Genomic DNA, 25,346 nt, shown 5'->3' with positions numbered 1-25,346 from the left:
TCGACCAAGAAGTTTTGGGGATACTGATTCAAGAAATACTCCTTGTATTCAAGAATTACTCCTTGTATTCAAAAGAAAATCAAATTGAAAACTTGTATAGAAATGAGATGTGATGTAAATAGATGTGATGAGATGCGATGTGAATCAAATAGATGTGAATGAATGGATGGATATGTGATGTGATTAGATGTGATGAGATGTGATGTGAATCAGATAGATGTGAATGAATGGATGGATGTGAATGTGCATGTGAAGAATGGATGTGGATGTGCATGTGAAGAATGGATGTGAATGTGTATGTAAAGAATAGATGTGGATGTGTATGTGAAGAATGGATGTGAATGTGTATGTGAAGAATGGATGTGGATGTGTATGTGAAGAATAGATGTGGATTTGTATGTGAAAGAATGTGATGTGACATGAATATATGTGGATGTGAAGTGATAAATATGAATGTATGGATAGATGTGAGTGGTCGTATATGTGAACGATTGGATGGATGTAAATGAATGAGATGAGATGTGTATGAATGAGACATGATGTGGATAGAAGTGATGTGATATAATGTGGAAAGAATGTATGTGATGGGATGGTGATGAGAATGAATGTGATGGATATGAATGAATTAATGCGATGAATATGAATAAATGAGATGTGATGTCATGTGAATTGGGATGTGAGTGAATGAGATGTGATGTAAATTGGGATAGATGTGAATGGATGATATGTGATGTGAATTGGGATGTGAGGGAATGAGATGTGATGTAAATTGGGATAGATGTGAATGGATGATATGTGATGTGAATGAATATGATGTGATGAGATGTGGATATGAGTAGATGCGACGAGTGGATGAGATCTGATGCGGATAAATGAGGAAAGATGTGATGAGAATAGGAATACATATGAAATAAATGAGTATTGATGTGGAACAATGTGGAAAGAGGAGAGTTCGTTATAGAAACTGTATTTATGACCTGTTTTTAAATGACTGTTTTATGTCAAAAATGCTGGAGAAGCATTTTGACCGTCTTGTGAATGAGGTCGTGGAGACCTATCTGATAAAGTTACAACAGAGCTGACGGAGAGTCAACGGAGGACGTCTCGCGTAGCAAGGTCCCCGGCCGAGGTCTTGACCAGCCTAAATGGTGAGCTTCCGGTACGATGGATGAGGGACTAAGGAAGCGACCTATGAGTGAAGCGCTAGGTGACCTGTGAAGGATCCTAGAGGGTGCTGACCATATAGTGCTCGGGCTCTGGGTCGCCAAAGATACCCATACGTACGTCGTGGAAGATATTGGAACAAGGAGTAAGAGTTGTTTTCTGAATTCGGGCATGGATCTGGTTGATTTACCTTGCTGGTCCTCAACAGATGAGTTCATGGCTCTTTTATATGGATCTGTTGGTTGATCTTGCTGATCTTCAACAGAGATTCCATTTTGATTTCTATAAGTGAATATATTGCCGGATACTATGAGCTAGGAACTATCAAAAAGGCCCCTGAGTGGACAGATGGTGAGCGTTATGGTTGCCAATGATGCCATAGGTACACCGATGGAGGAAAAATTGAAAATTAGGATTCAACTGGATAATTTTGGAGGATTATGATCAGTGATACTAAAGTTTCATTAAAAGATTGTTTTAAAGATAGCTGAATCTGTGAAAAAGGCATTTTCATATTGGGTGTGTAAGTGGTATGACTAGTTTTAAGTTTGCATGAATATCCGGCTCTAGAGGGCTTGGGAACTCTTTTCCCTGGTACCCGGGACAAAACCTAACCAAATTCTTAAATGGATTCCATCACTACAGTGGTTGGGCGGTTGGCTAACCCATGGGACTGGATGGGGTTAGGCTGGACTGATGGATCTCTAAAATGAGACTCAATTCTGTTATAGTACGATAGATGAAGTAAATCCCGAATAAAAATTGTTCTATGGAAAAGAATCAACGGCTGTGCCTCTCAATGAGGAAAAAAGCGTTGGTCTATATGATCCAAGTGCAAGTCTTTTCCTTGATCCAAGTGCAAGTCTTTTCCTTGATCTGACTATGATACTTATTATTACGGGTTTGGTCAGATTAGTTCAGTTAGTTAAGGCTCTTGACTACGTTAGAGTAAAAATATCATGGAGGAATCGCCCGTGCTTTTCGAGCGAGGGAAGTTTTTTCGGGTTTGGTTTTGGAGGAACCGAGGGATCAGTCTCTTGTTCGGATATTCGTGGGCGAGGCCCCGAGTGAAGGACCTTGCCCCATGCAAGAAGTGCTACTTCCGCTGCAAGCTTCTCAGAATTCATTGCACGGTGGGGACAGGGATATTTCATCATCGGCAAAGAGCCTATTTCTGAAACACGCTCAATGAATTGACATAGTTCATCGGATTGGTCCTACCTTTAAGGTGGTTTCTTGAGTGCTAGCCTTCGCTCCAGTTCCTAGATCTTGGTATCTTTTTTGTTGAGGATCGTGGAGATGGCAGCCTCATGTACTTCCCTAGTAGCTAGTTTTGTATATCTCCTTTAAGCTTCCTATTGAGCTATCCCGGAGGTTGTGGCGGCTTGAGCCTCCTCGACTTGCTTTAGACAATGTTGTGCCAAGGTTTGGCTGTTGTGGAGTTTTTGGTTTACATGATCAAGAACCTATTGGTGGCTTACAAGCATCTGGTCCATTTTCGTTGTCTTGGCATGTATAGCCTCATTGAGGTCTCTTGGCTTCTCTGCATGTGCCTTGTTCAGATGTTCTCGTTCTATTTGGAGTTTAACCACTTTATGTTCCAAGGCAGCAAGTGCTTCCTTGAGCTCGTTCATTTACTATGTATACCCTTCTTCTTTAGCTTGGAACATGGCATGTGCATCCCTTAGTTGTTGTGGGTGCTGTACCTCCTTCTCTTTAGTTAGCGGCTCTCTTACCCTAACAGAGAAACAAAAAAAATAAAGGAAAACACAGAGAAAACAAAAGGAGAGGTTTTCATTAGTCCATCCGAATCTTCCTCGATGCATGCATGGGTGTCCTAGCCAACCGTGAGCCCGTGCATCACCTGGTGAGAACCCTCTAGGATCCTACTTAGGTGTCTTAGCGCTTCACTCAGGGACCGCTTCGTCGGTCCTTGCCCATCATACCAGAAGCGCACCATTTTAACCGTACCGAGGCTGGTCAAGACCTCGGCAGGCTTTGCCGCTAAAGCGACGTCAGCTGTTGCAATGAACCTCCTCTTAGTAAAACACATGCCAAATGCTCTCTTCAACATTCTGGCGTAAAATTGTACTTTAAATGAAAATAGAGGTTCTATGAAAGTAAAATTCCCGGTTTGAGATTGGTTCCACGAAACCCTTTTCCTTAATCCACAATTTCTATGAAAGTAAAATTCTCGGTTTGAGATTGGTTCCACGAAACCCTTTTTCCTTAATCCATAATTTCGTTATGAGAATCCTTGATCTCTCATCAGGGTAATCTACCCACTGATTGTCCAACTAGATTCTTGGTGATTTCGATCAAGGGAAAACTAGGTTAATTTAACGGCAGTCTATTCCTTGTATTAAGAACTAGAAATTGTCACGAAGCTTTTGCTTGATTCAGATCGAGAGATGGACAAGTGGGTTTACTGTCCGTCCCTCTCGTAGAGTCTAACCAAAATCATTCGGTTTAGTTCTAACAAGGATTTTCTTCAGATAAACATCTATTTTTGGGTAAATACCAATTTAGTGATTTAACCATATAAAATATCTAAAGATATTCTTTCTACCACTTAATTTCTCAACCTTAATTCCCGTAGAATTATGGTAAAAGTTCATCTTTTGACACCAAAAATTAATTCAAATCTTTCTTTACTTAAATATCATAAAAATTTTCTTTTAACTAAATACCAATATCTATTTTTTTGAATAAGCTTAAAATTCCTCTTTTTCTCATTTAATGAGTGCAATCCAAATGTCATGGAAATTCCTCTTTTATCATAAAATAAATCTATATAAAATTCCTCTTTAAATTAAATAAAAATATTCAATAATTCAAATAAACTAAGAATTTCACTTTTACCATTTAAATGATTGAATTCCAAATATGATGGGAATTCCTCTTTTATCATTTAAATTTTTCTTATGCATAAAAATAAATTTAACTAAAATTTCTCTTAAAATTGAATAAAAATATCCATTAATCCAAATATGACAAGAATTTTCCTTTTACCATTTAAATGATTGAATTCCAAATATGATGGAAATTTCTCTTTTATCATTAAAATTTTTCTTATGCATAAAAAAAGTTTAACTAAAATTTCTCTTTAATTTTAAATAAAAATATTCATTATTTTAATATACCTATTGTTCTCTTTCTCCATTGAAATACATGGATCTCCATTATCATGGGAATTCCTCTTTTATCATAAAAATGAAATTACTAAAAATTTATCTTTTTTCCTAATTAACTATTTATGCATAAACATTAAAAATTAATTTTCCATGGATATGATGAGAATTATTCTTTTAGCATAGAATGACTAATCCTAGAATATGGTAGGAAGTCCTCTTTTCACATTATGCATAAAGATAATCTATGTATTAATTTTTAAAAAATTTACCATAGCTCCGCTCTGTTATTACTGATAATTTTAAATAATTTGAAAAGAATAAAACTTAGGAATACAATTATGATAGATTAACTACCAATAGATCTAAATCCAATTTGTGGATCTAAATCATAAGTTCATCATAATTTATGTAACATAAAAGCATTAAAAAGCCATTTCTTTAGCCTCTAGCTTAACTAGCATAGAGTTTGATTTTAGAATTAAGAATTGCTCCATGTCATTTGAATAGAGAATTGGTCATAGGAATGACCATTCTTTGGGGGAGAGAGATATATCCTTAAAAAACATCCTAAATTAAGCATAAAAGAGCTTCATTTGCATTGAAAAACCATTCATTTGAATACTTCTCAAGCTTGAGAGGAGTTGAGAAGTGAACACATTTAGAATATTAAAGAAAAACCATAAAATCATATCTTACCTCTTGATTTTCTTGCTTCTCTATTCTTAGAAGAAGCCCCCAACCAATCAATTGGTTAGTACGTTGAGAGGAAAGCTCCAAGGAAGGTTGAAGAGAGAGAGAAACTCCAATCTCTCCAAATTGTATAGAGGATATTTAGGGAATAATAGAAAATATGCTTATTTTAATGTAATAATGGCATGGTCTAGTTCATAGATGAGAATACAAAATAATGAAGGTCTATTTATACGTGAGGGAGGTCACTAACTAAGTCCAACTAAATTCTAGAATTTTCCAAGTTCAGTATGGCTGAATTTGGACAAGATTTGGACTAGCTTAGCTCCCATTTTGATCTAGTTTGATCCAGGAGAGAGGAGAGATAAAAATATCTTAATATTTTGGAATTAAAAACTCATCCATATGTGTGAAATAGGCGCCTCCTTAAAGTCTCCCCCTCTCCTTACCAAGGTGTCAAAAATGTATCATTATACCAGAATATCTCATTGTTTTTAGTAATATCTCATAGTTTTTAACTAATAAACCTTGTACTCAGTCAACTCTTCATCTTATGTGGGCATTTACTTATTTTTGGCTATTTTCTTTTATTCATTGGATTTATCTCATCTCAACACTTGGATTAATCTTATTGGCCCATAGGAGCCTTCATTGGACCATAATCCAAAATTTTCAAAAAATCTTGACCTTTAGGCTAAGGTCTTTTAAATCATTTTTAATTGATTCCTAATGCACCATGGAAAATTTATTTTGAATTTCTGTTTCAGAAAAATATATTTTTGATATTTATAGGATTTTTATATCAAAAAATATCTCAATATTGAATTACCTCTCTCTAGAATTTTTCTTCTCTCTAGGCAAAAACAAGGAAAAATAATATTTTCTTGTATTCAAAAACAGGGAATGATTACAGGGGATTGAAGTAAAGCCTATTCATTATTCATGCTGAGGAGGAATCTTACATCCTCTCCCACTTGAAAAACGCGAGATGTCCTCATCTCGCAAAGTGGGGGTAATCTTTCGCCAGCTCTTCTTCTTTCTCCCAGTGGCGTCTTCTAGAGGGAGGAACTTCCACTTTACTAAAAATTCTCTAAGGACTCTACTCCTGAGAATATTCTCCCAAACGTCAAGGATTTCTTCCGATTGGAGTACCATCTAGCCTTGAGTCGATTGTTCATCATCAAGCACGTGTGGGGGTACATACTTCTTAAGCAAACTGACATGGAATACATTATGTACCTTGAGATGGGGAGGCAAAAGAAGTTTGTAGGCTAAATTGTCCACTTTCTTTATAACAGCATACGGCCCACAGTATCTGGGAGAGAGCTTCTTGTACTTCCCTAAAGATAAGGAACTTCTCTTTGGTCGTACTCGAATGAAGACCATATCTGATTCTTCAAACTCTCTCTCTCATCTCTTTTTATCTGCATACTACTTTTGCCTATCTTGGGCTGCCTTTATATCTTTACGGGTTGATTGCATTTGCTAGTCCATGTCATTAAGCATTTGTTTGGACATCTCGACTCTGATTAATGGGTCGGACCAAGTCAACGGTGTAAGGCAATCTTGTCCATACAAAGCTTTGAAAGGACTCATCCCAATGCTTCAATGATAAGAAGCATTGTAAGCAAATTTGACCAGATGCAAATGGTTTAACCACTTCTTGGGTTCCCTACCGTAGCATGACCGAAGGATATCTTCTATTACCTGATTTACTCTTTCAATCTGGCCATCTGTTTCGGGGTGATAGGCTGTGCTGAGATCCAAGAAAGTTACTACTTCAAAGAATGCAGTCCAAAATTTCTATGTGAATTTGGGATCTCTGTCACTTACTATCCTTCTGGGTAAGCCATGCAATCTGAAGATCTCTTTAAGGAAAACTCTGGCAACATCCACTGCAGCGTATGTTTCTTTCATCACTGGAATCAGATGGGCAACTCTGGATAGCCTGTCCACAAAAATAGAGTTGTAACCTGATTGCACGGAAGGTAATCCAGTGAAAAAGTCCATACTGATACATTCCCACTTCATCTGTGGAATGTCTAGATGCTGCGTTGCCCTGACATCTTGACTCTCTCTGCCTTGACTCTCCGACACATTAAGCATTTCCACACATGATCAAGTACATCCTTTTTGAGTCCTAGCCAGAAGAAGCTTTTCTTCAGAGACATATAGGTTTTTATAAAACCTGGATGTCCAGCTATCAGGCTATCATGGGATTCTCTTAGAATTCTTCCCTTTATTCCCTCATCATTGGGAATACATAGCTGATTATTATAATACATGCATCCTTCATCCACTTTGTACCCAAGAACTAGACTCATTTCTGAGGAGTCTTGCTTTCTTGCCACCCATTAGAAGGGTAGCAATAGGGGCAAAGAATTTGTCCTACATGATTTTCTCCTTTGCTTCACTGATCAATGGATTTGACACCACTGTAATTGCAAGCAAGGAGGCTTTTCTGCTGAGCGCATTTGCCACCACATTTTTTTCCCCCCGGCCGATACTTAATTTCAAAATCAAATTCCTGCAGAGTCTGTATCCATCTCCTTTGATGCATGTTGAGATCCCTCTGGGTGAAGATCCACTTCAAACTTCCCGAAAAACTTCCCTCGCCCGGAAGGCACGGGCGATTCCTCTAGGGAAAATCTTCTAGCGGGGGAATTAATCTAACGAGTCAAAGTCTTAACTAGTTAAACTAATCCGACCGAACCTAAAGTCACATGGTAAAATCAAAGAAGAGACTTGCACTTGGTCCATAGAATCACCGCTTTTTTCCTCCTTTTTAATGAGGCACACTCGTTGATTCCCTCCCACAGAACAAGGGTCTTCTCAGGACTTAAACTAACTAACGTAACTAATCCTATCTTAATAGTATCACAGGAATCCTCTGATCTAGCCTAACTCCAACCGGCGGTTAGACAACCACCTGACCACTATATTGGTGGGATTCCTTTATAAAGATTTGGTTATGTTTTTCCTAGGTACCGAGGAAAAGAGTTCCAAGGTCCCTTAGCCGGCTTTCAAGCAAAATTTAAAGTAGGCATACCACATACACACCCGATATGAAGTTGCCATTTATAACAGATTTGATTGTCCTAAAAACAATCCTTCAATGAAAATCAATATTACTGATCATCATCCTCTAAAATTTTGAGTCCATTGTATTATAAAATGTGTCCTCTGGACTCTCTGTTGAAGACCAGCTGGCCAACCAACGAGATCCAATATCAAAATTTGATTCACAAAAGTCATTCTTTTTAGTCCATCCGAATCTTCCTCAACGCGGGCATGAGTGTCCTAGCAACCGCAAGCCCGTGCATCACCTGGTCGCGAGGCTGGTCAAGACCTCAGCAGGCTTTGCCCGCGAACGACGTCCCTCGACGACTCCTCGCCAGCTGTTGCAAAACGAACCTCCTCTTAGTAAAACACATGCCAAATGCTTCCTCCAGCATTCTGGCGTAAAACAATCCTTTAAATGAAAACAGAGGTTCTATGCAAGTAAACTTCCCAGTTTGAGATTGAATCCACAATTTCGTTATGAGAATCCTTGACCCTCATCAGGGTAATCTACCCATCATTTGACTGATTGTCCAACTAGATTCTTGGTGATTTCGGTCAAGGGAAAACTAGGTTAATTCAACGCCAATCTATTCCTTGTATTAAGAACTGGAATTGGTCACTCACGAAGTTTTTGCTTGATTCAGATTGAGACATGGACAAGTAGGTTTACTGTCCGTCCCTCTCGTAGTCTAACCAAAATCATTCGGTTTAGTTCTAACAAGGATTTTCTTCAGATAAACATCTATTTTTGGGTAAATACCAATTTAGTGGTTTAACCACATAAAATATCTAAAGATATTCTTTCTACCACTTAATTTCTTAACCTTAAGAATTATGGTGAAAATTCATCTTTTGACACCAAAAATTAATTTATTTCTTTCTTAACTTAAATATCATAAAATTTTTCTTTTAACTAAATACCAATATCTATTTTTTTTAATAAGCTTAAAATTACTCTTTTTCTCATTTAATGAGTGCAATCCAAATGTCATGGGAATTCCTCTTTTATCATAAAATAAATCTATCTAAAATTCCTCCTTGAATTAAATAAAAATATTCAATATTCTAAATATACCAAGAATTCCACTTTTACAATTTAAGTGATTGAATTCCAAATATGATGGGAATTCCTCTTTTATCATTTAAATTTTTCTTATGCATAAAAATAAATTTAATTAAAATTTCTCTTAAAATTGAATAAAAATATCCATTAATCCAAATATGATAACAATTTCACTTTTACCATTTAAATGATTTAATTCTAAATATGATGGGAATTCCTCTTTTATCATTTAAATTTTTCTTATGCATAAAAATAAGTTTAACTAAAATTCCTCTTTAAGTTTAAATAAAAATATTCATTATTTTAATATACCTATTTTTCTTTTTCTCCATTGAAATACATGGATCTCCATTATCATGGGAATTTCTCTTTTATCATAAAAATGAAATTACTAAAAATTTATCTTTTTTTCTAATTATCTATTTATGCATAAACATTAAAAATTAAATTTCCATGGATATGATGAGAATTATTATTTTAGCATAGGATGACTAATCCTAGAATATGGTAGGAAGTCCTCTTTTCACATTATGCATAAAAATGATTTATGTATTAATTTTTAAAAATTTTACCATAGCTCCATTGCTATATATCTTAATATTTTGGATTTAAAAACTCATCCACATGTGTGAAATAGGTGCCTCCTTAAAGTCTCCCCCTCTCCTTACCAAGGTGTCAAAAATGTATCATTATACCAAAATATCTCAAATTTTTTTTAGCAATATCTCATAGTTTTTAACTAATAAACCTTGTACTCAGTCAACTCTTCATCTTATATGGGCATTTACTCATTTTTGGATATTTTCTTTTATTCATTGGATTTATCTCATCTCAACAGTTGGATTAATCTTATTGGCCCATAGGAATCTTAATTGGACCATAATCCAAAATTTTCAGAAAATCTTGACCCTTAGGCTAAGGTCTTTTAAATCATTTTTAATTGATTCCTAATGCACCTTGGAAAATTTATTTTGAATTTCTGTTCAGGAAAACATATTTTTGATATTTTTAGGATTTTTATATCCAAAAATATCTCTATATTGAATTACCTCTCTCTAGAATTTTTCTTCTCTCTAGGCAAAAACAAGGAAAAATAATATTTTCTTGTATTCAAAAACAGGGAATGATTACAGGGGATTGAAGTAAATCCTATTCATTATTCATGCTGAGGAGGAATCTTACATCCTCTCCCACTTGAAAAACGCGAGATGTCCTCATCTCGCAAAGTGGGGGTAATCTTTCGCCAGCTCTTCTTCTTTCTCCCAGGTGGCGTCTTCTAGAGGGAGGAACTTCCACTTTACTAAAAATTATTTGAGGACTCTACTCTTAAGAATCTTCTCCCGAACGTCAAAGATTTCTTCAAATTGGAGTACCATCTGGCCTGGAGTCAGAGAAATCAATTGTTTATCATCAAGCACATGACTCGGGCTGGGTACATACTTCTTAAGCAAACTGACATGGTATACATTATGTACCTTGAGATGGGGAAGCAGAAGAAGTTTGTAGGCTAGATCACCCACTTTCTTTATAACAGCATACATCCCATAGTATCTGGGAGAGAGCTTCTTGCACTTTCCTAAAGATAAGGAACTTCTCTTTGGTCGTACTCGAGTAAAGACCATATCTGATTCTTCAAACTCTCTCTCTGATCTCTTTTTATCTGCATATTGCTTTTGCCTATCTTGGGCTGCCTTTATATCTTTACGGATTGATTGCATTTGCTGGTCCATGTCATCAAGCATTTGTCTGGACATCTCAACTCTGATTAATGGGTCGGACCAAGTCCACGGTGTAAGGCAATCTTGTCCATACAAAGCTTTGAAAGGACTCATCCCAATGCTTTAATGATAAGAAGCATTGTAAAGAAAATTCGACCAGATGCAAATGGTTTAACCACTTCTTAGGTTCCCTGCCGCCGCAGCATGACCGAAGGATATCTTCTATTACCTAATTTACTCTTTCAGTCTGGCCATCTATTTTGGGGTGATAGGTTGTGCTGAGATCCAAGAAAGTTTCTACTGCTTCGAAGAATGCATTCCAGAATTTGAATGTGAATTTGGGATCTCTGCCACTTACTATCCTCTTGGGTAAGCCATGAAATCTGAAGATCTCTTTAAGGAAAACTCTGACAACATCCACTGTAGTGTTTGTTGCTTTCACTAGAATCAGATGGGTAACTTTGGTTAGCTTGTCAACTACCACAAAAATGGAGTTGTTGTTGAGATTCAAGCGATGTCAGCTCTTGTGCCAGTTGCACTATGTGCTGGCATGTTAAGGTAGTAGCATGTGTGAGACATAAATGACCGCGTCTAGCTGGTCATAGTGTGTGGAAAATAGCTAGGGCTAGCTGTGTGTAGACACAACACAAGTAGTGTGTTGTAGCTTATGGATTATGCCTTTTATGCATTGTGTGAGATGGGACATGACTTCCCTCTATGGTTAGGGTTTGACTAATACATTAGGGTTTTCTCTTATGTGTGTGTCTCCTCTCCCTCTACCTGTTTTTCATCATGGTATTAGAGCCTGGTGCTCTCTATTAGGGTTTATGAGTGAGTGAGAGAAGAGGGAGAAGAAGCTGTGAAAAAAAGTTGTGGAGCTTGCCATTGGAGCTGTGAAGCTTGATGCACCGATTTTCACCAAATCTGAGAGCTCGACCTACTGGGTAAGAAAAACTAAACATCCTTAAGCGGATTGTAGGTGAAAAAACACAAACAATATCAAATTTGAGTTGCCCAAAGCAAAGAAAAATTTGTGTTTTGCAAGCTCTCCATTGAATCTTGATTGTGGTGAATGTATGAGGAAAATGGTTGCAAATCTGGCAAAGATTCATGTATCTAGAAAATGGGAATGTGTTGGCAACTCATGTAAAATCCCTAGAGTGAATTTGAAGCAAGTTTGATGCATTGAAATGATTGACAAAATACTGTTTTGAAGCCCTCACAAAAACAGAGAATAGAGGTTCAATTTTGATGCAATTGGAGTCGGCCTTTTGTAAAAATCAACAAATTGGTGGCTTGGGTGCATGCCTAGGAGCGTTGGGAACCCACATATAGCTTCAATAGTCACAACCAACTCTCCAAATCCCTCCAATAGCAGGCGACGCAGCCTAAAGGCCAGAAACAAGGCAGAATTTGCATAGTCTTGCATAGTGGAGGTTAAATACTAGCTTGGTGGTTGATTAACCTTAAAATATTCTTAGCAATAGTGTGATACACACAAAGGAGAAGGTTGCTATGTGGTATGTTGGAGCAATTATACATTTTGGAGCTAATTATGAGTTGATAAACAAGATTAGTGAAACAGAGGGTCATTAATTGACTAATTACTCTCTCAAATTTTACAGTTGGTCTAAGTCCTTTTACATGGAGTTAGTAGACATTATTGCTAAGCTAAAGAATGCCTGGTCCCTCAATTTGGATAAGAATTGAAGAAATTAGAGCACTTTTACTACTGGTTTTTATTGGTTTTTCTCAAAACAGAGAAGGAAATTTGATATTTTTGGTATGTATGCACACCTTGGTTGGTGTTAATATGCAACATTGAGCTTGTTTGGGTGTGAATGCAAGCTATCCACACTTGATTGAACTACTATATTGCAATTTGAAGCCTTGGAAAGCGCACTAAAACATGGTATTTTGGACTGAGTATGCCAGTTCAATTTGAATGCAATCAATGTGATTTTCTACATCAACAGTGAAGTTGGTTAAGTACTTTGGAGTATTTGGGAAACTTATTAGAGTGTGGTTGAGATGAGGAAGGCTCATTTGCAGAATTGGACGTGTGCAGAAGGTGCATTTGCATTGAGCAAATATGTCAGACAACCCAGTACAGATTGTGGGTGAGAAGTTGGATAGAAAGAACTTCCAGGCATGGAAGTACAGGATTAAAAGCTTTCTGAAAGGAAAAAAGATTTTGGAATCTTGTTATTACAGGTGCGGAGCCAGAGCCGGTCGGATCTACCCCAACAACCTACACAACAACAAGTTGTAGCTCATAAACAATGGTCAAAGAGAGCATACAAAGTTTTGCATTACTTGTCTATATGTATTTCGGATGCTATACTCATACATATACACGATGTTGAGAATCCCAAGGATGCATGGGATACTTTGGTAAAGCTGTTTGATACTGATTCCAGTGCTTGTAAGTCTCAGTTGTTGAGACAACAGATTCATAATGTGAAGTGGAAAGGAAGGAGTATTCATGATTATGTATAAGAGATAAAGAAGTATGCAGATGCATTGGCAACTATCAATGCCCCCATGCCTGATGATGATTTGGTAGACATTGACTTGCGTGTGGTCTTGGCAAAGAGTACAAGTCTTTTGATACATCTATCTCTGTTTGGAGTACAGGTTTACTAGATTTTGATGAGTTGGTTTCACTCTTTCTTGTTGAGGAAATCAAACTCAGTGACTCTTTTCATGATGCATCTACTAGCCATGATGATAATGGCAAGAATCAAGCTTTCTATTCACAAAGGGGATTTAAAGGCAGGGGGATATTTGCATCACGAGGTCGTGGTAATGGTTGTGGATGGCACGATAGGTCACCACAATAGAATTTTCAGTCTTCATATGGTGCTAGAGGTGGTCGTGGATATACACCTTAGAGAGGTAGATGTAATCCTTGTGGAAATGCAAAATGTGGAATGCCATCACTGTGGGAAGTTTGGTCATATGGCATGTGACTGTTACCGCAAACAAAATGATTTGAGAGAGGGTAGAGCACAACATGGTGGAAATTTTGCACAACATGGTGGTAATTATGCAAATGGTGAAAATTTTACATCAAGAAGTCATGATGGTAGTGCAAATCACTTGTTTGCCATGAAACATGTTGTGGAATCTATGATGACACATGGTGACAGTGATGACACTTGGTATATGGACTCTGGAGTATCAAACCATATGACTTATCATGGCGAATGGTTTGAACATATGAAGCCAATGGATGTGAAAGGCTATGTGGAGACATGTGATGATTCCTAGCATGCTATCTCTCATGTTGGGAGTGTACCATTGGTGATGCACAATGGTGAAACAAAGTCTATGTCAGATGTCTTATATGTGCCTTCTATTACAAAGAGTTTGGCCTCAGTTGGTCAAATGGTTGAACAAGGTTTATAGGTTTGTTTCAACGAGCATGGTTGCTTCGTTGAGGATTTCAAAAATGGATGTAGAGTCATTGCCAAAGGCAAGAAAGAAGGTAGGTTATTTAAGTTGGATGCTGGGATTCCTGAATTGAAATTGGCTATGTTCTCTAAAAGCCAAAATGTGGTACAAGACATTGAAATGTGGCATAAAAGGATTGGACATGTGAACAAAAAAAAGTTAAAGAACATGCAGGCAAGAGGCATTGTTGGTGGGCTGCCTAGATTCAAGTATGATGGGAATATGCATGTCTGTGATGCTTGCTAGTTTGGAAAGCAAGCAAGGTTGCCATTTCCTAAAGAAGGCAACATGAGTAGTAGGCCACTTGAGATTGTTCATAGTGATGTATGGGGTCCTGCACAAAACCCATCCATTAAAGGCAGCTTGTATTATGTGACAGTCATTGATGATTTCAGCAGAATGACTTGGATTTACTTTCTCAAACAAAGAGAAGAGTGAAGTGTTGGGACAGTTTATGGACTTCAAAGCTTTTGCAGAGAAGTAATATGGCTCTTGGATAAAATGTTTGAGGACAGATGGAGGTGGTAAATACACCTCACATGCCTTTGAGAACTTCTTGAGAAAGAATGGCATAAGAAGGTAGCTAACTTGCAGGTATACACCTCAGCAAAATGGTGTTGCTGAGAGAAAAAATAGAGTCATTGGTGATGTGAGGTGTATACCTGCAGCTAACTTGTATACACCTCTGCAAAATGGTATTGCTGAGAGGAAAAATAGAGTCATTGGTGAGTGGCTAGGGAAATGCTCAATGAAAAGAGCATGCCAGACTATTATTGGGCAGAAGCATGTGCCATAGTGGTGTATGTACTTAATAAGACACCCACAGTTGCCATACATGGAAGTATGCTAGAGATGCGTCTTACAGGTTTTAGGCTAGACATTGGACACCTCAAAGTGTTTGGTAGTATAGCTTATGTGCATGTGCCAGATGAGAGAAGGAAGAAGCTAGATCCTAAGGGAGAAAAGTGTATTTTTGTTGGGTATGCATAGGATCGCAAGGCATATAAATGTTACAATCGACATACTAGGCAAGTGGTTATCTCACGAGATGTGGTGTTTGATGAACTTGCTAGTTGGTACAAGGCAAAGGATAAGGGTGTCATTGATTCCATTGATGCTGATGTGCATGTGAACTTGCCACAAACAAGTTCTATTTCTATGTCTGGACGAGCAGAGTCTGAGAGTAGCACTATACGTCCATGGTCAGGATGCTTGTTGAGACATGAGAGTGTGAGCACTGGGAGTAGTGCTGTGGATAAAGGAAAAAAGAAGGTTGAAGGAATTGGCATTATAGGTTATGAGTCATCAAGTTCATAAAGTTTGGATGAGGAACTTGGCATACCAGTTTTACGCACGGTAGGATAGATATGTGCCTCCACATGCTAGAGTGAAAGGTGTTCAGAGTGATCCGCATGCATTGCGGAGATCCCAAAGGGAGAGGTATCCAGTGAAATATCGTGACTTTGCTATGCATTACGCATATATGATCTCTTTGGTGAAGCATGTGGAACCTACATGCTATACAAAAGCTATTGGGAAGCATGTATGGGAGAAGGCAATGGATGTTGAGATGGACGCATTGGTCCATAAATGAAACTTGGGATTTGGTTGCCTTACCACAAGGCAAAAATGTCATTGGTTGCAAATGGGTTCATAAGGCAAATATGTCATTGGTTGCAAATGGGTTCATAAGGTGAAATGCAAATCAGATGGTTCCATTGAGCGCCATAAAGCGCGGCTGGTAGCTAAGGGTTATGCACAAACCCAAGGCTTAGACTATGATGAAACATTTAGTCCAGTTGCAAAGATGGAGTGAGAGCAATCATTGCTATGGCTGCAGCAAATGATTGGGAAATGCATCAAATGGATGTGAAAAATTCATTTCTAAATGGTGATTTACAAGAGGAAGTTTATATGGCACAGCCAGAAGGGTATGTACACCCGAGGTACCCCACTCATGTATTCAGGTTAAAGAAAGCATTATATGGTTTGAAGCAAGCACCTCGTGCTTAGAGTGATACGATAAGACGATATCTTATCTCCCTTAGATTTCAAGTTTCTTCAGCAGATTCTTCACTCTATGTGAAGAAAACAGATCATGGGATTGTCTTGCTTGTCATCTATGTGGATGACTTGATTGTCACAGGAGATCATGGTACATATGTTACGCATGTCAAGAAGACATTGAGTGGGCAGTTTGATATGAAAGACCTGGGTGAATTGATATATTTTCTTGGGATTGAAGTGATCAAAGACCATGTAGGGACATGGTTAGTGCAACGCCAATATGCATTGGATATATTGGCAAAATATGGGATGACAGGGTGTAAACCAATGAGTACACCTTTGGAGCAGAATGTGAAGCTGCGGGCTGATTTTGGTGAAGAGTTGGATGATCCATCTATGTATAGAAAGATGGTTGGCAGTCTTATTTACATGACTATCACACAATGGATCTCAGTTATGCTGTGGGGCTAGTAAGCCAATTTATGAAAAACCTCAGAAAACCTCGTTTGGATGCAGTGAGATGTATTATGCGGCGCTATGTAAAGACCACTGCACATTATGGTCTTTTTTATGAGCATGGTAAAGGCTTGGATGTACATAGCTACATAGACGTAGATTGGGCAGGTAGCTCGTATGACAAGAGGTCTCCTAGTGGTTATGCCTTTACATTTGGAAGTGCAGTGGTTGGTGAGCTGGAGTAGTAAGAAGCACCTATTGTTCCTTTATCTAGTATAGAGGCTGAATACAGGGGTGCAGACATAGCTACATGTGAAGGAGTATGGTTAAAGAGTCTCTTGGTTGATTTGGGTGAGCCTATTGATGGCAAGGTTGTCATTAATTGTGACAACATAAGCAGCATACAGTTGGCCAAGAATCTAGTCTTTCATGCGCGGACCAAACATATAGAGGTCCACTATCATTTTGTGTGAGAGAGTGTTGGATGGTACAATGGATTTGTAGTATGTGAAGAGCAAGTGGCCGACATCTTTACAAAGCCACTTAGCAGGGAGAAGTTTGAGCACTTCCATACTATGTTGGGAGTACATGGGATGAGCTTGAGGGGGAGTGTTGAGAGCTTTGATAGCCCAACCTCATCTTCATCTTCATCTATGGCAGTACATCATGAGCTTGAGAGGGTCTGTTGAGATTTAAGCTCGATGTTAGCTTGTGCCAGTTGCACTATGTGTTGGCATGTTAGGTAGTAGCATGTGTGAGACATAAATGACCGTGTCCAGTTGGTCATAGTGTATGGACAGTAGCTAGGGTTAGTTGTGTGTGGACACAACACAAGTAGTGTGTTGTAGCTTATGGATTATGGCTTTTATGCATTGTGTGAGATGGGACATGGCTTCCCTCTATGATTAGGGTTTCACTAATACATTAGGGTTTTCTCCTGTGTGTGTGTCTCCTCTCCCTCTATCTGTTTTTCATCAGTTATAACCTAATTGCATGGAAGGTAATCCAATGACAAAGTCCATACTGATACATTCCCACTTCATCTGTGGAATGTCTAGAGGCTGCAGTTTCCCTGGACTCTCTCTACCTTGACTCTATGACACATTAAGCATTTTCGCACATGATCAAGTACATCCTTTTTGAGTCCTGGCGAGAAGAAACCTTTCTTCACAGACATATAGGTTTATATAAACCCTGGATGTCCAGCTATCAGGCTATCATGGGCTTCTCTTAGAATTCTTCCCTTTATTCCCTCATCATTGGGAATACATAGCCGATTATTATAATACATGCATCCTTCATCCAGCTATCAGGCTATCATGGGCTTCTCTTAGAATTCTTCCCTTTATTCCCTCATCATTGGGAATACATAGCCGATTATTATAATACATGCATCCTTCATCCAATTTGTACCCAAGAACTCGACTCATTTCCTGAGGAGTCTTGCTTTCCTGCCATCAGAAGGGTAGCAATAGGGGCAAAGAATTTGTCCTGCATGATTTTCTCCTTTGCTTCACTGATCAATGGATTTGACACCAATGTAATTGCAAGCAAGGAGGCTCTTCTGCTGAGCACATCTGCCACCACAATTTCTTTCCCTGGCCGATACTTAATTTCAAAATCAAATTCCTGCAGGGTTTGCATCCATCTCCTTTGACGCATGTTGAGATCCCTTTAGGTGAAGATCCACTTAAAACTTTGATGATCTGTCATCAAGGTGAACCTCTATTCCAAAAGATAGTCTCTACAACTTCACAGCATAAACTACTAAGAGTAACTCCAAGTCATGGATGGCATAATTTCTCTCATGTGTTCTGAGTTTTCTGGATTCATAGGCCACTGCATGACCTTCCTGCATAAAAGCACCCCCTAAGGAAAACCCATTGGCATCAGTAACTACCTCAAAGGGTTTGGTAAAATCTGGCAACTTAAGGACATGGTTGGTTACTAAGGCTATCTTCAGTTTATCAAAGGCACTTTGACACATTGCAGTCCACTGAAAAAAGGTACTCTTCTTGAGAAGGTTAGTTAAAGGGGATGCTATCTATGCATACCTAGGTATAAAGATCATATACCATCTGGTTAATCCTAGGAATCCTCTGACTTCTTTTACCATCTTGGGTTCTGGCCATTCTATGACAGCTTGGATCTTTGCGGGGTTAGGAGAAATCCCATCCTTTGATACTATGAATCCCAAATATTCTACCTGGTCAACAGAGAAAGAACACTTGCTCTTTTTTGCAAAGAGTTGGTGTTTCCTTAGGATTTCCAGGACCTTGCGCACATGATCTTCTTGATCTGCAGCATTCTTTGAGTATACCAAGATATCATCAAAGAAGATAAGAACAAAATCATCCAAGTATTCTCTGAGAATATCTTGCATAAGATGATTAAATGTCACTGGGGCATTAGTCAATCCAAACGACATGACTGTGAACTCATAATGCCCATATAGCGAGTATTGAATGCTCTCTTCGGGATGTCCTGTTCCTTGATTCTGATGTACCCGGATTTAAGATCTATCTTTGTGAACATTTGGGTCCCACTTAACCGATCTAGAAGTTCATCAATCCCAAGAATAGGATACTTATTTTTAATTGATAATTGATTCAATCCTTTGTAGTCAATACAGAGTCTCAACGTTCCATCTTTCTTCTTTTGAAAGAAAACGGTCGCACCCCAAGGTGAGACAGTGGGTCTGACGAATCCCTACTCTAACAGTTGTCTTAATTGCTCCTTAAGTTCTATGGCTTCAGGGACAGGCATTTTGTATACACGCTGGGCTACTGGGGTTAACTCGATCTCATGATCTACTTCGCGAGACGGAGGCATCTCAGTCAGCTCTTCAGGGAAATCATGTCAATGAGAGATTCTACCTCAGCATCGCACGCTGGTCTCGCAAGAGGCATGGACATACTACCTTGCAAACCACTTGTGCTGCCATCTCTCCGTCGGGTCAGGAAAATATAGATCCTTGAAATGGCCTGCGAGTCTGGCTTGGCTCGTTTGAGTTGTAGCAGAAGAGATGAGATGCACGAAGGCGAATGTAGTCATGTCTTGTGGCTGGGTGAGGTCAGGAACACCAGATAAGTGTGGAACTTCCATCTATAAAATCAAATTCTTTGATTAAAAATCTTCATTAGTGAAGATTAAGAAATGAAAATACAATATGTAAATGCTCTTTCTGAGTTCTTATTACATTTTTTGATAAGAATTCATTTCTCCTTATTAGCTTTCAACAAAGCTATGATACCAGCTGTGAGATCCCTAGCCGGCTCCGTAGTGCCCCCTCCGAGGGCGTTGGTGGCGAAAGTAGCGTCAGCCTCTCACGTGGGGTGGGGATGCACACTCGGGGCCTCGCCCACGGATGTCCGGACAAGAGACTAGTTCGACGGTTCCTCCGAAACCGATCCCGAAAAACTTCCCTCCCCCAGAAGGCACGGGCAATTCCTCTAGGGAAAATCTTCTAATGGGGGAATTAATCTAACGAGTCAAAGTCTTATTAACTAGTTAAACTGATCCGATCGGAGGATTTTTATATCCAACTTTAGATATCTTAATTTAAGGTTATCTCTCTCTAGACTTTTTCTCTCTCTAGTCCAAAACAGGGTAAAACAAGATCTTTCTTCTATTTCAGAGAGGGGAATAATTACAAGAACAGAAGGGGAGGTTTTTACACCCTTAGACCTTTAAAGCTTTAGGGAGGAATCTTACAGATGTAAATGGATGTGGATATGAATGTGAGGAGATATGGATGAGATGTGATGTGATGTAAATGGATGTGGATGTGAATGTGAGGAGATGTGGATGATATGTGATGTGATGTAAATGGATGTGGATGTGAATGTGAGGAGATGTGGATGAGGTGCGATGTGATGTAAATGATGTGGATGAGGTGTGATGTGATGTAAATGATGTGGATGTGAATGTGAGGAGCTGTGGATGAGGTGTGATGTGATGTAAATGGATGTGGATGTGAATGTGATGAGATGTGATGTGATGTAAATGGATGTAGATGTGAATGTGAGGAGATGTGATGATTACAACAGCGAGTACATGGGCAAAGTGTCCTCCTCTAAATCAACAAAATTTGAGGGTATGACATCATCAATAGTTTCCATATTGATTTGCAATGGGAACAAATGCTTATTTTTGGAAGGGGATCCTCCCTTAAGTATTTGTGGGGAGGGTGGAAGTCCGTGATATGGAATTTGAAATGTCGGGGGCGCGCAAGATCTGGAAAGATTTTGAATTTGAATGAAAAGTAGCGATCATCGAAATAAGCGTCGAAAAGGTCGTTCGTAAAAATACCGTCAAAAAGGATTCCGAAAGCGTGGTTGAAATCAGCGTGGGGAAAAAAAATTTCGACGCTTGTTTCCACATTATTTTTCGACAGTATTTTCGACGCTTTTTTCAACCCTGATTTCGACGGTTATTTTGATGGTTATTTCGACGGTGCAAGTTTTTACAGTAAAACAGAGCCTTGTTTTTTTTTTTCGCATTTTTGTGCGCACACGTGTTTTCCTCCCTCAAGCATCAGGTTCGCCTCCTTTGCCCTCAATCCTCCCCTCTTCTCTTGGTTGCATGTGCATGTGTTGTAAGATGTGTATGTGTGATTAGGGATAATTTTCTTGTTTTTTGCTTTGTTCTTTGCTTTGCAGGTTCTCTCTCTCTCCCAAGCTCTTCTCCACTTCCTTACCACTCAAGCAGGTTCGCCTCCTTCTTTGCCCTCCCTCCCCTCTCCTCTTGGTTGTGAGATATGTGTGTGTGTGTGATCAGGGATAATGAATGTTTCTGTTTTTTGCTTTGTTCTTTGTTTTGAAGGTTCTCTGTTGCATGACAAATGAAGATCAATACAAGGATGCAACAAAAAAGACACTTAGGGCTCTTGAAAAGAGTTCAAAGTTGTAGATGAATGTGAGAGGGGGCTTGACAATAATCCCACATGGGAACTTTTGGGAGTTCTAGAATTTTTGTATAAAAGGTGGCCCATTTGAGAGAGGGAGGACACTCTTTGGTCATTTGGTTGAGAGGCTCATAGAGAGAGCTTGCTCCATAGCTCCTTCTCAAGTGCTCTCCCAAGGCTCTCCATCTCCACTCATGCTTCAATCTTGTACTCTCTATTCTTTACATTTTCAATGATATGAGGTTTTGGTCTACACTCTTGCTAATCTAGATTTCTTAATGATGTTTTGATTTGTGAGTTGTAGAGTGCTTGTGATGAAGCTTGTGCTTGAAATAATGTGTAGTTGAGGCTTGTGTGATAGCTCTTTGCATATTAGGTTCCTTGCATAAGTTGTATTTGTGTGCTTAAGTGTAACCTAATCTTGATGCTTTGATTATGTAAGATTGATTCCTTGAGTGTTGAGAAGGATTGAGTAGGACTAGAGGTCATTAGTGTGTGGTTAACTCTTCTTCTCCCATTCGGGATAGCCTCTATGCGCTAACCGGGTTGCATTCACGGATTGATAAGTGTGTGGGTTGGAGTGTAGCCTCCGCTATGCTATGATGTCCCAAACATTCTCTCTCTCTCCCAAGCTCTTCTCCACTTCCTTACCACCCAAGCAAGTTTGCCTCCTTCTTTGCCCTCCCTCCCCTCTCCTCTTGGTTGTGAGATGTGTGTGTGTGTGTGTTTAGGGATATTGAATGTTTCTATTTTTTGCTTTGTTCTTTGTTTTGTAGGTTCTCTCTCTCTCCCAAGGTCATCACCACTCAAGCAGGTTCGCCTCCTTCTTTGCCCTCCCTCCCCTCTCCTCTTGGTTGCATGTGTGTGTGTTGTGTGTTGTGAGATGTGTGCTCTTATTCATGTGTATGCTCTTATTCAAGTGCCCATGTGGGCTTTGTTGGAGACATGTCCCGCACTCCAGATGAGACACCGGCTTACTCTCCATCCCTCTCTCCATATGCCATGTCACCTGACCAATTTATGGGTTTTTTAGCACAAACCACGCCCGAGCAAAGAGCGATGGCACAACAATATTTTGGGGGAGGGACGGGCACTTCAGCCGCACCATCGGGCACCACCACCGCTAACCCTAGTTCACCAATAGAAACCCCATGAAGAGGCGCCAGAACCCTTCCCTCAGGTCGCTCGTCCAACGCTCGTAGAGGACAACGCTCGAGTGGTGGAGGTGGAGGCGGTTGTTGTCCAAGTGAGGGCACGGATGGGTCTATGTCCCCATGTGAGCGTCCTTCCCCATCTAGCACCAGAAGTACTCCATGCTCGCGATCATCGCGACGTTTCGACACACACCCCACACCCAATGGGGAAAAATATTATAAAATTGTTAATGGCAATGTGGTTTTGGATGATGTTTGGCAAGAGATGAAGAGCCGCATCCACGAGCTTTGCCACATTGTCTTTGTTGCTAATGACTTTATGACTTTATAGCCAAAGTTAGATAAAGCTAAGAAAGAAAGAGTCATTAATCAAATCAAGGATAAGTAGTACAAGCCGACCGTCGGTAGTGATGTCGTCCCCATAAGGTGGATAAAAGACTACATGGTGGACGTCATGAAACATTGGTGGGGAGATGTGACTACGAGAGTGAAGGTAGGGGGTGAGAAGCCTTGGTACATCAGCACACCGAGGATTGGAATGAGGAGAAGCAAAAGTATGCAAGAAATCCCCAATGCTACAAGCAACAAGAGGATGCGACGAAAGCCTGAATGGAGAGCGTAGGAAGCTCTCACCTTGGAAGCGGCGGTTGGGACACATTCCATGTCTACTTTGTAAGTATCAACGCTTATCTTGTATGTTTTATTTGATGTTATGTTATGTTAATTGTTTTTATGTTATGGTACTTTTGGAATCAAGTGGTTGGTCGGCCATCGACAACGGGAGAAGAGGAAGACATTGCTCGCCGCCCATAACACGTACTTTCTTTTGAAAAAGCTTGAGCAAGAAGGCATCAACCTCAATTGGGGGAATGTTGTAGATATGGTAAATGCGGCAAGCCTTAACCTTATGATTTGTATACTTGCTTTTTCCATTGCATGTTAGATCATTGTTTTGTATACCAAAAAAAGCGTCTTGTATGGTTTTTGCAGGGACCAATACCTGACCCTGAGTGAGGGCTCTGCATAGAGTGGCCTTGTCCATGTCTTTCCTCTTGTACATACATATTTTGGTCAGCTCACATCTTTGTTTGAACTTGTATAGCTTGTATGCAACTACTTTATGCAATTTTGGTTATCGAGTATAAAAACCATTTTGGCTTTCCATACAATACTATGGTCTTTTGTCGGCTCATCTTGTCAGAGCTTGTAATATGGTCTTTGATGTGTAAATTTCACATCTTGCAATATAATTTAGCCATTGTTTGCACTTGTGTACAATGTACATACTTTGTAATGTCAAAAACGTTCTGGCACTCCAACTTTTCTAACAAATTCACTCCGTTCTTCATATCTGAGTATAGTTAACTTTGGTACTCTATAAGTTTGGCATAATGGTGCATCCCCAGCTACAAGATTGTAGCTGGATGCACCATTATGCCGAAAAAAAATTTATACCTGCATGCGTCGAAAGTTCCTGCATTCGTCAAAATAACCGTCAAAAACTTCTTGCATCCGTGAAATAAGGGTCGAAATGTTCTACATCCGTCGAAATAATCGTTAATGCCAGTCGAAATAATCATCGAAATATAGCAGTCAAAATATGCGCTAAAAATACAGTCGAATATGCACCAAAAATGTGTATTTCGACGCATATTTCGTATGTAGGTGTGCTAGTGCTGGAATCCATGGTGAATGAGAGAGAGGGAAAGCAAGAGCTCAACAAAATTGCAATGTAGAGAGGGGAGAGACAAATCTCATATATTGATTTAATGGTAGCCAATCTATATATAGGCTTGTAATAAAAGTGATTAGAAGATGATTAAGAGATAATCCCATCTACCTAATCCAAAAGTGCATGAAAAAGTGACAGATGCTAGACTTCTCGTTATGATTATAATTTTGTGAGGACGATCAGGGAAATGCTACCCTCCCATTAGAAGTGCGAAAAGTAGCTTCAACTACAATACTTGATAGTGGTGCAGGAGTGGGCATTGTGACAAGGTCCATTTGGGAAAAGTGGGGCAAACCAGATAGGAGTACCAGGATGCGCTTGCAGCTAGCAGATGGAAGCTTAGAACATCCCCTTGGGCTGCTTGAGAACATATTGGTCACCACATGTGGGATTGAATATGAGCACACCTTTGCAGTAGTGGATTTTGGAAACATCCAAACTATGAAGTGATATTGGGTAGACCATTCATGCGACAATTTCAAATGATTCAAGATTGGGGATACAATTATTTGTACCTCCGACATGATTCTGTCATCACAAGGGTCAACCTAAAGAATCACTCATATCGTAATGTAACAAGGTCTCCAATAGATGAGTTTGATTCTGCTTCATCTGAGGGCTCAAGAGTTACATTGTCAGATGGGCGAGAAGATCTGTGGATGTGTGGAGCCTCATGTAGGGATTTCAACACTGAGAGACTTAAGGGTAATTGAAGTGTATCAGATGAGGCATACATTCCACAACCCTTCCCTGAGCACTTAATTGATCCACTAGAATGGAGTCATGTCCTTGCAACATTATCG

The sequence above is a fragment of the Cibotium barometz genome, chromosome 2, assembly GCF_041138505.1.
Source record: "Cibotium barometz isolate CiBa-2024 chromosome 2, ASM4113850v1, whole genome shotgun sequence".
Lineage (NCBI taxonomy): Eukaryota > Viridiplantae > Streptophyta > Polypodiopsida > Cyatheales > Cibotiaceae > Cibotium > Cibotium barometz.
This window is presented reverse-complemented; position numbering follows the sequence as displayed.